The sequence below is a fragment of the Zonotrichia leucophrys genome, chromosome 19 (genome assembly GCF_028769735.1).
Source record: "Zonotrichia leucophrys gambelii isolate GWCS_2022_RI chromosome 19, RI_Zleu_2.0, whole genome shotgun sequence".
NCBI lineage: Eukaryota > Metazoa > Chordata > Aves > Passeriformes > Passerellidae > Zonotrichia > Zonotrichia leucophrys.
In genome coordinates, this window is record NC_088188.1 from 8952504 (window position 1) to 8965781 (window position 13278).

At 39.2% G+C, this 13278-nt stretch overlaps 1 protein-coding gene across 1 annotated transcript in view; it reads left to right on the forward strand.

The window, feature by feature from the left end:
• VMP1 (vacuole membrane protein 1) overlaps positions 1-13278 on the forward strand; it is a 70995-nt gene that overhangs the window by 34203 nt on the left and 23514 nt on the right. The window lies entirely within an intron of this gene.

Genomic DNA, 13278 nt, shown 5'->3' on the forward strand with positions numbered 1-13278 from the left:
TATGCCGGTGCTCCTTGCTAGGAGGGGAAAGTACTGATATCTCTGAATATCTAATCCTTAATGGCTCTGAGTGTTTGGCTTCATTAAGTGGCATTTCTTTAAGAACTAATGATTTACACATCGGGGGTTTTGCTTCTGTGCAGCCTCGCCCGCAGCCAAATTTCCATGTAAAAATATTTTCTAGTTGCCTATGTTACTATCAGCCAGCGCTGTTTGTTTACTCTCCAAGCTGGGGAAGAATAGAGCCTTGGAGAAGGGTTAAATGCTCAGAAACGCCGAGGTGCAGCAGGGCTGGTTTGGAAATGACTGAGTGCCATCTGCACACTGGCTGTCAGTCGTTGCTGGGACCTGTTTTTGCCTCCACTGAACCTTTACTGGTTGTGGTTTGTCTGGCCATCACATGACTTCTCTGAAAATTCCCCCTCCCCTCCATTTCCAGTAAACTGTTTGAACAGGAGTGACTCAGAGTGAAACCAGCTTCCCTGTAACCACAGGGCTTGCTGAAGAATTTGTCAACGTGGACTCGAGAGGGTTTGAATTCAACCGAGCTGCAACCGCCTGCCCTGGAGCTCCGCCGAGCCCTCCCTGAGGGCAGCAAGGGGTTAACGCGGTGGGGACGGGCTCACACACCGTCCCGGCCTCGGTGCAAACGCTGCCCTGGAGCTCCCGCGAGCCCTCCCTGAGGGCAGCAAGGGGTTAACGCGGTGGGGACGGGCTCACACACCGTCCCGGCCTCGCTGCAAACGCTGCCCTGGAGCTCCCTGAGGGCAGCAAGGGGTTAACCATGTGGGGACAGGCTCTCACACCGACCCGGCCTCGCTGCAAGCGCTGCCCTGGAGCTCCAGCGAGCTCTCCCCGAGGGCAGCAAGGGGTTAACCATGTGGGGACAGGCTCACACACCGACCCGGCCTCGGTGCAAACGCTGCCCTGGAGCTCCACCGAGCTCTCCCTGAGGGCAGCAAGGGGTTAACCATGTGGGGACAGGCTCACACACCGTCCTAGCTTCGCTGCAAACGCTGCCCTGGAGCTCCAGCGAGCCCTCCCTGAGGGCAGCAAGGGGTTAACCGTGTGGGGACAGGCTCTCACACCGACCCGGCCTCGCTGCAAACGCTGCCCTGGAGCTCCCCGAGGGCAGCAAGGGGTTAACCATGTGGGGACAGGCTCTCACACCGACCCGGCCTCGGTGCAAACGCTCCCCTGGAGCTCCCCGAGGGCAGCAAGGGGTTAACCGTGTGGGGACAGGCTCTCACACGGACCCGGCCTCGCTGCAAACCCTGCCCTGGAGCTCCGCCGAGCTCTCCCTGAGGGCAGCAAGGGGTTAACGCGGTGGGGACAGGCTCACACACCGACCCGGCCTCGCTGCAAACGCTGCCCTGGAGCTCCGCCGAGCTCTCCCTGAGGGCAGCAAGGGGTTAACCATGTGGGGACAGGCTCTCACACCGACCCGGCCTCGGTGCAAACCCTGCCCTGCTGCTCCGCATCTCGGCGTGCGGGGCCGAACAAAGGCCGCGCCACACCCGGGACAGGGCAGCGCTCTGTTCCGACACGACACTGACTTCACTGCCCGGGAATGATGGAGCGCGGCTAATGAGAGAAATCTCGCTTAATTAGCAGCGTTTTAGATGGCCAAATTCAGAGCGGGATCTGTGCCGTGATTAAATTAACAACTGCTGGCTGATAAGTTCCTGCTTGAAAAGGCTGCTGGCTTGTTTAATCAACAGCGTTTGAGGGTACTTGGTACAAGAAAAAAGAAGTTCAAGCAGACCACAAGCAGGTTTTTATAAAGCGTTTATCATAAAAATGGAAGTGGAAGGGTCACGTACAATAACTGGGAAACCTTGAGCTCTTTTTTATTTCTTTGTTTTGCTTTCCCAGAAATCACTTGTTGAAATGAACATCGAATTCCACTCATCCTTTCTCTTGCTCAGTCTTCCCTTTCCTCATCAGCTTCCTCTCTTTATTAATTGTTATTTATTACCTGCTGTGGGTGGTCACCAGGAGGCTGCTCCTCACACCCTGCATTCCTCAGGTTTGATGCCAGTATTTGTTAATAACTCCAGGGGAGGTTTCTTCCCTTTTTTTATGGTCTTTAATTAAATAGAAATTCACAACTGATCAAACCTTGAGCTGCACTTTAGTCTAAAGTCCCCACAGTGCTGGGGAGTGAGGTGACAAAGTGACAGCGTGTTTTCACAGACAATAGAACAGGCAGTGGGTGCTCTGAGTAACAACTCAGTTTTGAGCTGTTCTCCAAAATTACCTCGTTTAAAATAAGTTTTGGAATGAGTCAATGGCAGCTTTAAATAAGGGAACTTGAGCACTTCCTGAGAGAAGAGATAGCAAAGAGTTAAAGCAGGCAGGGGGAAGACAATGAGGGCTGTGAGTAAGGAATGTGTAAAGCACCTCCTGGTTGGATTTCTTTGGGCCCTGGCAGGAGAACGTGCCCACATTGTTCTATTCATTTGCACACCTGCTCACAGATAAGGAAAAAACAGCACAGGGCATTGCACTAATTACTAATGCTGACTGGAGAGGATTTTTGAGTTCTATTTTGAAGGGTCTGTTCCCTAAAAAATGATTTAAATGTCCAGTGTGAAAGTACAGAAATCACCCAGGCAATGAAACCTGGGTTACTCTGAAACATTTTCACTCCAGGTTAGGTCAGGAGGATTTTCTCAGTAACAAATTTCTCACTTTATAACAGAAATTAGAAATAATGTCACCAGGTGTACTGGAAATGCTGGAAGCTGCATTTGCACAGGAGCTGTGGAGAAGCAGGTGCTTGAATTCTGTCATTGGATTTTCCTTCCCTGTTCTGTGTGTGTTGGGAATGCTCAACACCAGTTTCTAAGGGGAAAATTTGGCCCTCAATACTTGATATTTCACTCCTCAGTATTCTGAGAAAGACTGAATGATCAAAAGCTGGGTCAGAAATACGGTTTAAATATTTTTTTTAAGGCCAACCTTCAATAACTGATAAAAATTCATTCTGGTATCATAATCAAGAAATGTCTGTTTTTCCCCCCTGCTCCAGACACTGTTTAAATATCTGTGTTGTACAAGAGTCTGGTATGCAGCCCACTTGTGTGAGCTGTCTGGGAGCCTCTGTCCCTCCCAGGGACAACGGGGGAGAGGTTGCACATCTGGGCTCAGAGGGAAGGCTGGTGTGTGCTGAGGGCTTTGTCAGCTGTGTCACAAGTTCCTCACTTCCACTCTATTTTAATCCTTATGTCTGAGTTCTGTGTGGAGAAACAATATTTTTTTCAGTGCTGATGGCTTTGAGTTCTCAGGTTTATCAGAGATTGAAAATGTCAATTTTCATAGCTGGTGATCAAAAATTCCTTCCTTACAATGTCTGGGTTTTAAACCACCTTAAAATAAGACTTGATTCTTCAGAATGGATTTTTAAAAATTAACAATATTCTGGAACTGGCAGAGCTCACAATAACTGATTGCAGTGAGATAAAGGAGCAGTGCAGGGGGGTTTGGCAGTGCTGGGATGTTCTTTACTCCACTCATCCCCTGCCTGTGGCTGTAGTGTCTTGTCATGGAATCACAGAAAAACTCACCTCCAGAAGGACCTGAGGCAATTTCTAATCCAACTTTTTTTTTTTTATTTTTTCCTTTCCTAGTCCAGCTCAGGTTCCTCAGGGCATTGTGTGGGCTGGTCCTGGAGCCCTCCAGGGCTGGAGGCAGCCAAAGCTCCCTGGGCACTCTCCTGCAGTGCCACTGCCACCTGAACATGGGCTGCAGGGTCTGCCCTGTGGCTGTTCAGCAAGGAAATAAATCAGTTTATGTGGAGTTTTGTGCAGGGCTGGAGAGCTGCAGGGTGTCAGGGTGGACACGGGGCTGCTCTGAGGAGCAGAGGTGGCAGGGATGTGGTTCAGGGGGCAAGGAAATAAATCAGTTTATGTGGAGTTTGTGTGCAGGGTGTCAGGGTGGACACGGGGCTGCTCTGAGGAGCAGAGGTGGCAGGGATGTGGTTCAGGGGGCAAGGAAATAAATCAGTTTATGTGGAGTTTGTGTGCAGGGTGTCAGGGTGGGCACGGGGCTGCTCTGAGGAGCAGAGGTGGCAGGGATGTGGTTCAGGGGCTGCAGCCCTGCAGGACAGATCTGATAAGCTGAAAGGACATGCTCCTTCCTCTTCCTCTAGGCTGTTTCCTTTCATTGTGTCTCATTCTTTACGAAATTTCTTTATTCTTACAGCGTGTGAAGCAAAAAGGGCTTTTTATGTAGAAGTGTGAGGGTTTCAGTTCTGGCTGTGGGAAAAGCTGGGTTTAAATTGGAGTTAGAGAGCTGACAGAGCCCTGTAATCTGTGTTCCTTTTGGTATTTCCCTTCTGAACCCAGCTGGGCATTGCAACAGGCTGAAATCTTGAAATGGAAGCTCCTGAGATGGAGTTTGTTGTGAAAAATCATTTTTGCAAGGGGGAGGGAGAAATGAGGGAAATAAAAAGTTCCTACCATGGTTCAGATGATTATTGAAATGAAATGAAGGAAATACCTGGAAGTTCCTGGTGGAACTAATGGACTGATCCAGAGCTGCTTGACTTCATTCCTGCTCCTGGCAATGGGGAGATCTTATTTACCATAAAATGGACTCATCGTTTGGAAGTTTCACACTTTTACTCCTAAAATGAAATGCCCAGGAAAGCCAAGCCTGCTGTTGGAATGGACACTTCACTCTGTTGTCTCTGCTCCCACAGGGCTTGCAAAAAATTCAGCTTTTTGTGCTCTGTGGCTTCTCTTGTCTGTCTTTTCTAACATCTAACAGCACTTTTAACATCTGATAAGAGGACAGTGGGTTTAATTGTATTTTCTATAGATAGAAATAGTTCTTTTCTGACCCAAGAACTAATTGTAGTTGCTCATGTCTGAGTTTACCAAGTCCCAGAGATGATGAGCATCCTCCTGATTATCTCTGGATTGCAGCATCACCCCTCAACCTTAACATGCAGCCACCCTGAAGAACCTGAAGACAAACAGATGTGGAAATAAATCCCTCACAATCTGTCCTGCTTTCTCATCCTCACAATGGAAGAATCCACCTGTAAATAGAATTTCTTGTTGACCTGGGATTTTTCTGTAATATCTACTGTATGTTCATGCTTACATACAAATATTCTGAATATTGAGCTCTTAGCAGTTTCAAGCCCTCAGATCTCCAGCACAATCTGTTTAATGAGGCTTTGTGGGTGCTGCTCTCTCCTTTCCACAGTTCTTTGCCTGTTTTATTGCTGCTTGGTTCCCTTCATCTTGTACTTTTAAAAACTGTTATCATGTTCAACATCTACGTCCTTTCCTCTTGCAACTTTTCCATGATTTCCCAACTCCTTTTCCAGAATTGAATGCCTCAGGAAACCCAGACTTCTGAGAATCTGGAATATCTGCCCTGTGCCTGTTGTAAATCCCTTTCTTTCTTTCACCAGCCTCAGTCCTTGCTTAGTTCTGCCACCATCCCACCACTGCTTTCAGAAATCCTTGAACATTATTTTTCCCAGCTCCCTCTGATTTCCCAGACAGGACCTTTCTCTCCCAGATTTTTGGGTGATGAGGAAATTTAAACCTTTCCCCTCACACACCCCCTGCTCTCCAGGCATCCAATGGAAATTTCCTCTTTTTATTGACCCTTTGCATTTACCTGGAAATATTTTGGGGAAACTGGAACAAAGAACCTTGAGCTGCTATCACAATATTCCTGTTTGTAATTTTTGGATATTTTGGGGGGGTTGAGCAGTGATTTTTGGCCAGTGAGTGCTGAACCATTGTGGCCTCCCAGCCCTGGGTCCCTCTGTGGCTCCCCTGCAGTCAATGCTTTATTCCAAGGATATATAATAATTCCTCCCAGTCTGAAATCCTGGAATCCATTCCCTGACCACAAATGGTCATTCTCCCATCAGCTGTGTTTGATTCCATTGTGTTGGAACAGAAAGGCAGAAGAAACAAAATCCTGTGCAGCTCATTTTTAACATAACTGGGATTTTTCCATCAAGAGGGGCACTGTCTTTGTAGGCAGCTCTTGAAATGTTAAGGACTCTCTAATTTTGGTGATCTGAGTGGTGACTTCATACCCAGCCTTCAATCTTTGGGAGGGGGAAGGGGAAATGTTCTTTATTTCAGATGATTATCTGGATAATTAAACTTTTTTATTATAACAATAATAGAAATAATGCTCAAAATAATAGAAATAATGTCAAATCCTGAGGGATTGTCCACACAAAAGGGAGGAATCTGCAGGAGGAGGAATTTCCATCTCTGCAGCTGCTCCAGAGTTCTCCTGAGGTGTAACACATCCAGATCTCTCTTTTTAACTTTTAATTTTTTTTCTATAATTCTCCTGTTTTCTGTCAGACTCACAAATCCTGTGTATCCCCTTCCAGGCCTTCTAGAAAAATTTATTAAAATTCTTCTAATTCCTCCAGGCCAGCAGCCACCAGGTGAGGAATGTCCATGGCATGGGTGAGACCTGAGCAGGGAATGTGCATCAACAGCTTGGCATGGAATTGTGTTAAATTCAATCTCCATCTTTTTGTTAAATCCGCCAGTTTTATCAATTTATTGTCAATATTTACAGCAGGAAAGAAAAGAAGTTTTGCCAGGCCTCAAATCCTTGGGATGTGGAGCTGGATGGGTTTTTCAGAGATTGAGCTGGGAGCTGTTGGTTTCTCAGAGCTCCTAAAATCTGATTGCAGCTGTCTGAAAATTTTCAACATTTTGAAAATTTTCTCTGACATTGCATCATCTGTGCAGGCTTCAGAGAGCAGGGCTGGGAGGTGGCACAGGTTATTTCTGGGGAATTCTGATTATTCAGAATTCCTTGGATACCTCCTGTGGATCAATCAGAGGGAGAAAAAAGATGCTCCACAATTTCAATGGGAACAATCAATGGCGACTGTTCTGTTAGAGAGGGAAAAGAGGAAAAAAATATTTATTAAAATTATTTTTCCTTGAGCTTGTTAGTTAAATCTGGTGAGGTTTTATTTATTAAAACAATTTATTAAAACATTTTATTAAAACAATTTTATTTATTAAAACATTTTTTTCCTCAAGCTTGTTAGTTAAATCTGGTGAGGTTTTATTTATTACAACAATTTGATTTACTACAACAATTTTATTTATTAAAACAAATTTTTCCTCAAGCTTGTTAGTTAAAATCTGGTGAGGTTTTATTTATTAAAACAATTTATTAAAACAATTTTATTTATTAAAACATTTTTTTCCTCAAGCTTGTTAGTTAAATCTGGTGAGTGCTTGTTCTTCCCTCACATTGAGGAGCTCACTGACTTCACAGTGAGGGATTAAATTATTAAATTATTAAATTATATTGGAAACATATTGGAACATTATATTAAATATTAAATTATATTGGAAACATATTGGAACATTCAATTATATTAAATATTAAATTATATTGGAAACATATTGGAACATTAAATTATAAATGGAAACCCAATAAAAGAGGGATGGGGCACCACTTTGTAACTTAGACAGGGTTGTCCATTCTCTCTCTCAGGAAGGATTTTCCAGGGATAGAAGTTCCATATTTACACAGGGAGGGACATGGCAGAACATGGAAATTCTCCTTACCATCCCTTTGGGTTTGGAAATTTTGGGGGATTTTTATGCTATGGAGGCAGTGGGTGAATGAAATGATGAAAAATTGATTTTGGCTGGGGCAGAGCAGGGCCTGGGGAATCATCACTGACCTTTCCCTGCTTGGGGATGTGATGATGAACCCAATGAAATCATCCTGAATCAGCCAACCTTGCTCTGGGGCACTCACAGGAAATCCATTTCCAACAAATAAATCATCTTTGAAAGGGACACAGTGAGCTCAGGCATCCCGAAATGTCCCAAAGAATGAATCACAATTAGCTGGGAGGCCACTCCAGGCTAGAAACTTTAATTTGGGGGGAAAATGGTTTGCCTGTAAGTAGCTGAATTTTATCTCTCTTCATATATATATATATATTATTTTTTAAAGCAATAATTGATTAAACTTATTTTATTTCAAATGCTAAAAAAACAACAGAAAAGATTGTTCCCCATGCAGGCTTTAGAAAAGAAAAGAAAAAAAAATTGTGTTGTGAAAGAGGTAAAAGTTGTAAAAGTGGGGATTGGATTCTCAGGGAAATGAAACTTTGAAGGTTTTTTATTGTTGCAGATGTCACAAAGATTTGTCAAACAAACTTTAAGGAAGGACCCAAAGAGAAATAGTTCTGGACTTGTTTCCACAGAGTAAATGTTGGGGCTGGAATTCATGGTTTTGTTGGTTTATTACCCTGTTAGAGAAGGAAAAGAGGAAAAAAATATTTATTAAAATTATTTTTCCTTTGATTACATTAGATCATAAAAAACAGGTACAAAAATATCTTTAATTTGTCTTTTGGCTTATTCAGAAAATTTGGAAAAAAAGGAAGACCAATCACAAGTTCTTTAGTGAAATTTTAGAATTTAAAATTTGCTTTCCATGAAGTACTTTGTGCTAGACAATGTAAAACCAAAACTTAGCAATGGAACAAGCTGAGTAATAACTTTAAAAAATAAATTATGAATTAACAAGGTGAGAAAATTTGCTCCAACATTGGTTTTGGTTTGGGACAAACTCGTTAAACTTTTTTTAAAGACCTTCATTATTAGCTTTTTAATGTTTTATGTGTTTTTAGCTGGAGGGAAAATATTAATTTCAAGGCAGCCTTGAATTTTGTAGTTGAGAAATGTGGGTGAGGGATTTTTTTTTAAGAAATTTGGTTAAAAATGGTGCTTTCCCCTAAGTTCATACAGTCAATTTTTCTCTAATTATAATAATATTATAATATTATATTATAATATAATATATTATTATAATGTATTGTATAATATATATATTATAATATAATATAATATAATATAATATAATGTATAATATATATACTATACTATATTATATTATATTATATTATATTATATAATATAATATATATTATATGTTATATTATATATTATATAATTATAATTATATGATATATTATAATATATTATATAATATAATAATAATATATTATAATATTAATAATATTATAATAATATATTTTATTAAAGCAGCTATGCTGCAACTATGAGTTTATAGAGAGTTTATTTCCAATTCCAGCTTGTGAAAATGAATACAACAGTGCATTAGCAACACAGTAAAAGATCATGGGGGAATAAATTAAAATCAGAATAGAAACAACTCCCATGCAAATAAATCATGGAGCCATTTCAGTAATTGTCTTGGAGTGTTTTATTTTCGAGATACTTTGCCATCAGATTTATGGAACTGCGAGGAAAAAATATTTATTGGCTTATAAAAGTGAAATTATTGCTCCAAGCCCGTGAGCTTTGGGAAAGGGGGGAGAAAAAAGGAGCTGAAAATGCCCCAGTGAGCTCCTCCAGAAATCCCTGAATTGCAGGGAGAAATTCCAATTTCCTAAGGACAAAATCTGCTTTAGCACCTTTGGGTGTTTAAATGAATTTGTAAAAAACCCTAAAGATTTTTTTTTGTGTCTTTGCCTGTTGTTTTCCTTGGGGAAAAATCCTAGAAATAAATAAAATAAAGGGATATTTTTATAAAGTATAAATTGTGCTTATAAAGAGAATAATTCCAGGACACCTTTCCCAAGGACAAAATCTCCTTTAGCACCTTTGGGTGTTTAAATGAATTTATAAAGAATCCTAAACATTTTTCACTGTGTTTGTGTTGTTTTCCTTGGGGAAAGTCTTATAAATAAATAAAATAAAATAGTATTTTTATAAAATAGAAATTGTTCTTGTAGAAAGGACAATTCCAGGACACCTTTCCCAAGGACAAAATCTGCTTTAGCACCTTTTGGTGTTTAAATGAATTTGTAAAAAACCCTAAAGATTTTTTATTGTGTCTTTGCCTGTTGTTTTCCTTGGGGAAAAATCTTAGAAATAAATAAAATAAAATAGTATTTTTATAAAATAGAAATTGTTCTTATAGAAAGAGCAATTCCAGGACACCCTTTCTAAGGACAAAATCTGCTTTAGCACCTTTGGGTGTTTAAATGAATTTGTAAAGAATCCTAAAGACTTTTCACTGTGTGTTTGGGGTTTTTTCCTTGGGAAAAATCTTATAAATAAATAAAATAAAAGAGTATTTTTATAAAGTATAAATTGTGCTTATAAAGAGAACAATTCCAGGACACCTTTCCCAAGGACAAAATCTGCTTTAGCACCTTTGGGTGTTTAAATGAATTTGTAAAAAACCCTAAAGATTTTTTATTGTGTCTTTGCCTGTTGTTTTCCTTGGGGAAAAATCCTAGAAATAAATAAAATAAAAGAGTATTTTTATAAAATAGAAATTGTTCTTCTAAAAGGAACAATTCCAGGACACCTTTCCCAAGGACAAAATCTGCTTTAGCACCTTGTGGTGTTTAAATGAATTTGTAAAGAACCCTAAAGATTTTTCACTGTGTGTTTGGGGTTTTTTCCTTGGGGAAAATCTTATAAATAAATAAAATAAAAAGGTATTTTTATAAAGTATAAATTGTGCTTATAAAGAGAACAATTCCAGGACACCTTTCCCAAGGACAAAATCTGCTTTAGCACCTTGTGGTGTTTAAATGAATTTGTAAAAAATTCTAAACATTTTCCACTGTGTTTGTGTTGTTTTCCTTGGGGAAAGTCTTATAAATAAATAAAATAAAAGAATATTTTTATAAAGTATAAATTGTGCTTATAAAGAGAACAATTCCAGGACACCTTTCTAAGGACAAAATCTGTTTTAGCACCTTTGGGTGTTTAAATGAATTTGTAAAAAACCCTAAAGATTTTTTAGTGTTGCCTGGGGAATTGAAGAGTTGTTGTTTTCCTTGGGGAAAAATCTTATAAATAAATAGAATAAAATAGTATTTTTATAAAATAGAAATTGTTCTTATAGAAAGAGCAATTCCAGGACACCCTTTCTAAGGACAAAATCTGCTTTAGCACCTTTGGGTGTTTAAATGAATTTGTAAAGAATCCTAAACATTTTTCACTGTGTGTTGTTTTCCTTGGGGAAAATCCTAGAAATAAATAAAATGAGAATATTTTTATAAAATAGAAATTGTTATTCTAAAAAGAGCAATTCCAGGATACCTTTCCCAAGGACAAAATCTGCTTTAGCACCTTTGGGTGTTTAAATTAATTTGTAAAGAACCCTAAAGATTTTCCACTGTGTTTGTGTTGTTTTCCTTGGGGAAAATCCTAGAAATAAATAAAATAAAATAAAAGACTATGTTTTATAAAATAGAAATTGTTCTTATAGAAAGGACAATTCCAGGACACCCTTTCTAAGGACAAAATCTCCTTTAGCACCTTTTGGTGTTTAAATGAATTTATAAAGAATCCTAAAGACTTTTCACTGTGTGTTTGGGGTTTTTTCCTTGGGAAAAGTCTTATAAATAAATGAAATAAAAGAGTATTTTTATAAAATAGAAATTGTTCTTCTAAAAAGAACAAGTCCAGGATACCCTTTCTAAGGACAAAATCTGCTTTAGCACCTTGTGGTGTTTAAATGAATTTGTAAAAAACCCTAAAGATTTTTTATTGTGTTTGTGTTGTTTTCCTTGGGGAAAATCTTATAAATAAATAAAATAAAAAGGTACTTTTATAAAATAGAAATATTTTATTCCCTGCATCCGGGATCCCTTTTTGGGTTCTGTTTCCTTGGAAAACCCGGAGGGAATTTGGGAACTGCCCTGGATGTCGCAAGAGTTTCGGGCTGGGTCGTCAGGAAATTGTTGTGTTTTGTTGTTTACAACAATTCCTGTCCAAATTCACTCTTTTAATTAAAAATAAAATAAAAATAGGTTTTATTTTCCAGATTGTTTCATTCAGAATAAGCTCAAGGGGTTGGTGCCACAGGTTTAATCCTCGTGTTCTGGGGGGAATCCTACAAAAATCAGGGAAATTTTTCATTTAAAAAGTGAATTTTGATCTTTTCCATTTTGTAATCGTGAGCCCAAGGTGTAACTCCTGCTCAAAGTGTGGAAATTCACCTTTATAGGATATTCTAGAGGGGTTTTATATTCCCCTGGGGTTAAAAATATCCCACTGAAAGATTTAGAAAATCTCATTTCTTGCAGTTTTCATTTGAGTTCTTTTTCCAGGCATTAAATACAATAAATAGAATTATTCTGCACTGAGTAATAATTATTTTTTGTTCTGTGTTTGGTTTTTTTTTTAATTTTCAAAAATGGAATTTAACTTTTTGAAAGCACAGTAATGGAGAAAAGTTACTACTTTAAAAAAGGGTGTAAAAGGAAGCAAATGGTCTCATCACAGATTTATTATTTTTTAATCTGCCACAGAAAATTTTCTCAATTCTACAGCTCAAAATTTAAATAATATGCAAGAACATTGTAAAATAATTGTAGTTTTCCTTCTTTGGTGTGTAGTATTTAAGGTTTCAACAGAACTGTAACCAAGCTCAAATTGCATAAATGTAATTTTTCTGGATTACCCTGCAGTTGCTTTAATCAATAATTAATGATATTCTAAATTCTACAATTGAACAGCAAAGGGTGGAATTTAGAATATCATTAATTATTGATTACAGTCATTTCCTTGGGTAATTTATTGCATTGCTCCTGGAAAAAAAATCAGAATTTTATTGCTTATTTGTATGTTTTTTAAAAGGAATGGGTAATTAATTTTTTAATGTTTGCTGTTCCCAAGGATTCCCATCTTTCTGCCACTGCTGTGGCCGAGCCTGAGCAGGGAGCACTGACCTTGCTTTTATTTTTCTGCACAGAATTTTATCTCCTGTAAATTCCCTTCTCACATGCAAAGAAACTGCTCGTGAGAATCTTTATTTTTGGGTTTTTTAAGGGGTTTCCTGGGTGTTTGGTAAATTTTGAGCCTCAGGAATAAGGAGTGATCACAAAATAAAAGGAGGCAGCTCCAGTCACACCTCCCCTGCTTTTACAGCAATTTAGGCTCAGTAATTAAAAGTCATTTAGGCTGGATTTTAATGAATTTTACAAGCCTGTTGTAGGCAGTGCCTGGAATTGGCAATTTTGGTTGAGATCCTGGGTTTGGGAGAGCAGGGTTTGGGATTATTGGGATTATTGTGCTTTTTCTGTCCTCAGGAAATTCCTCAGAAAGGCACTGGAGGAATTCATTCCCTGTGCTTGTTTAAGGAATAGGTGCAAGCAGCATTCCAAAAACAGGGGAATTAAATAATGGAAAATCTGTTTTCAGAGCAGTTCCCAAAAATATGGGGAAATAAATCATGGGAAATCTGTTTTCAGAGCAG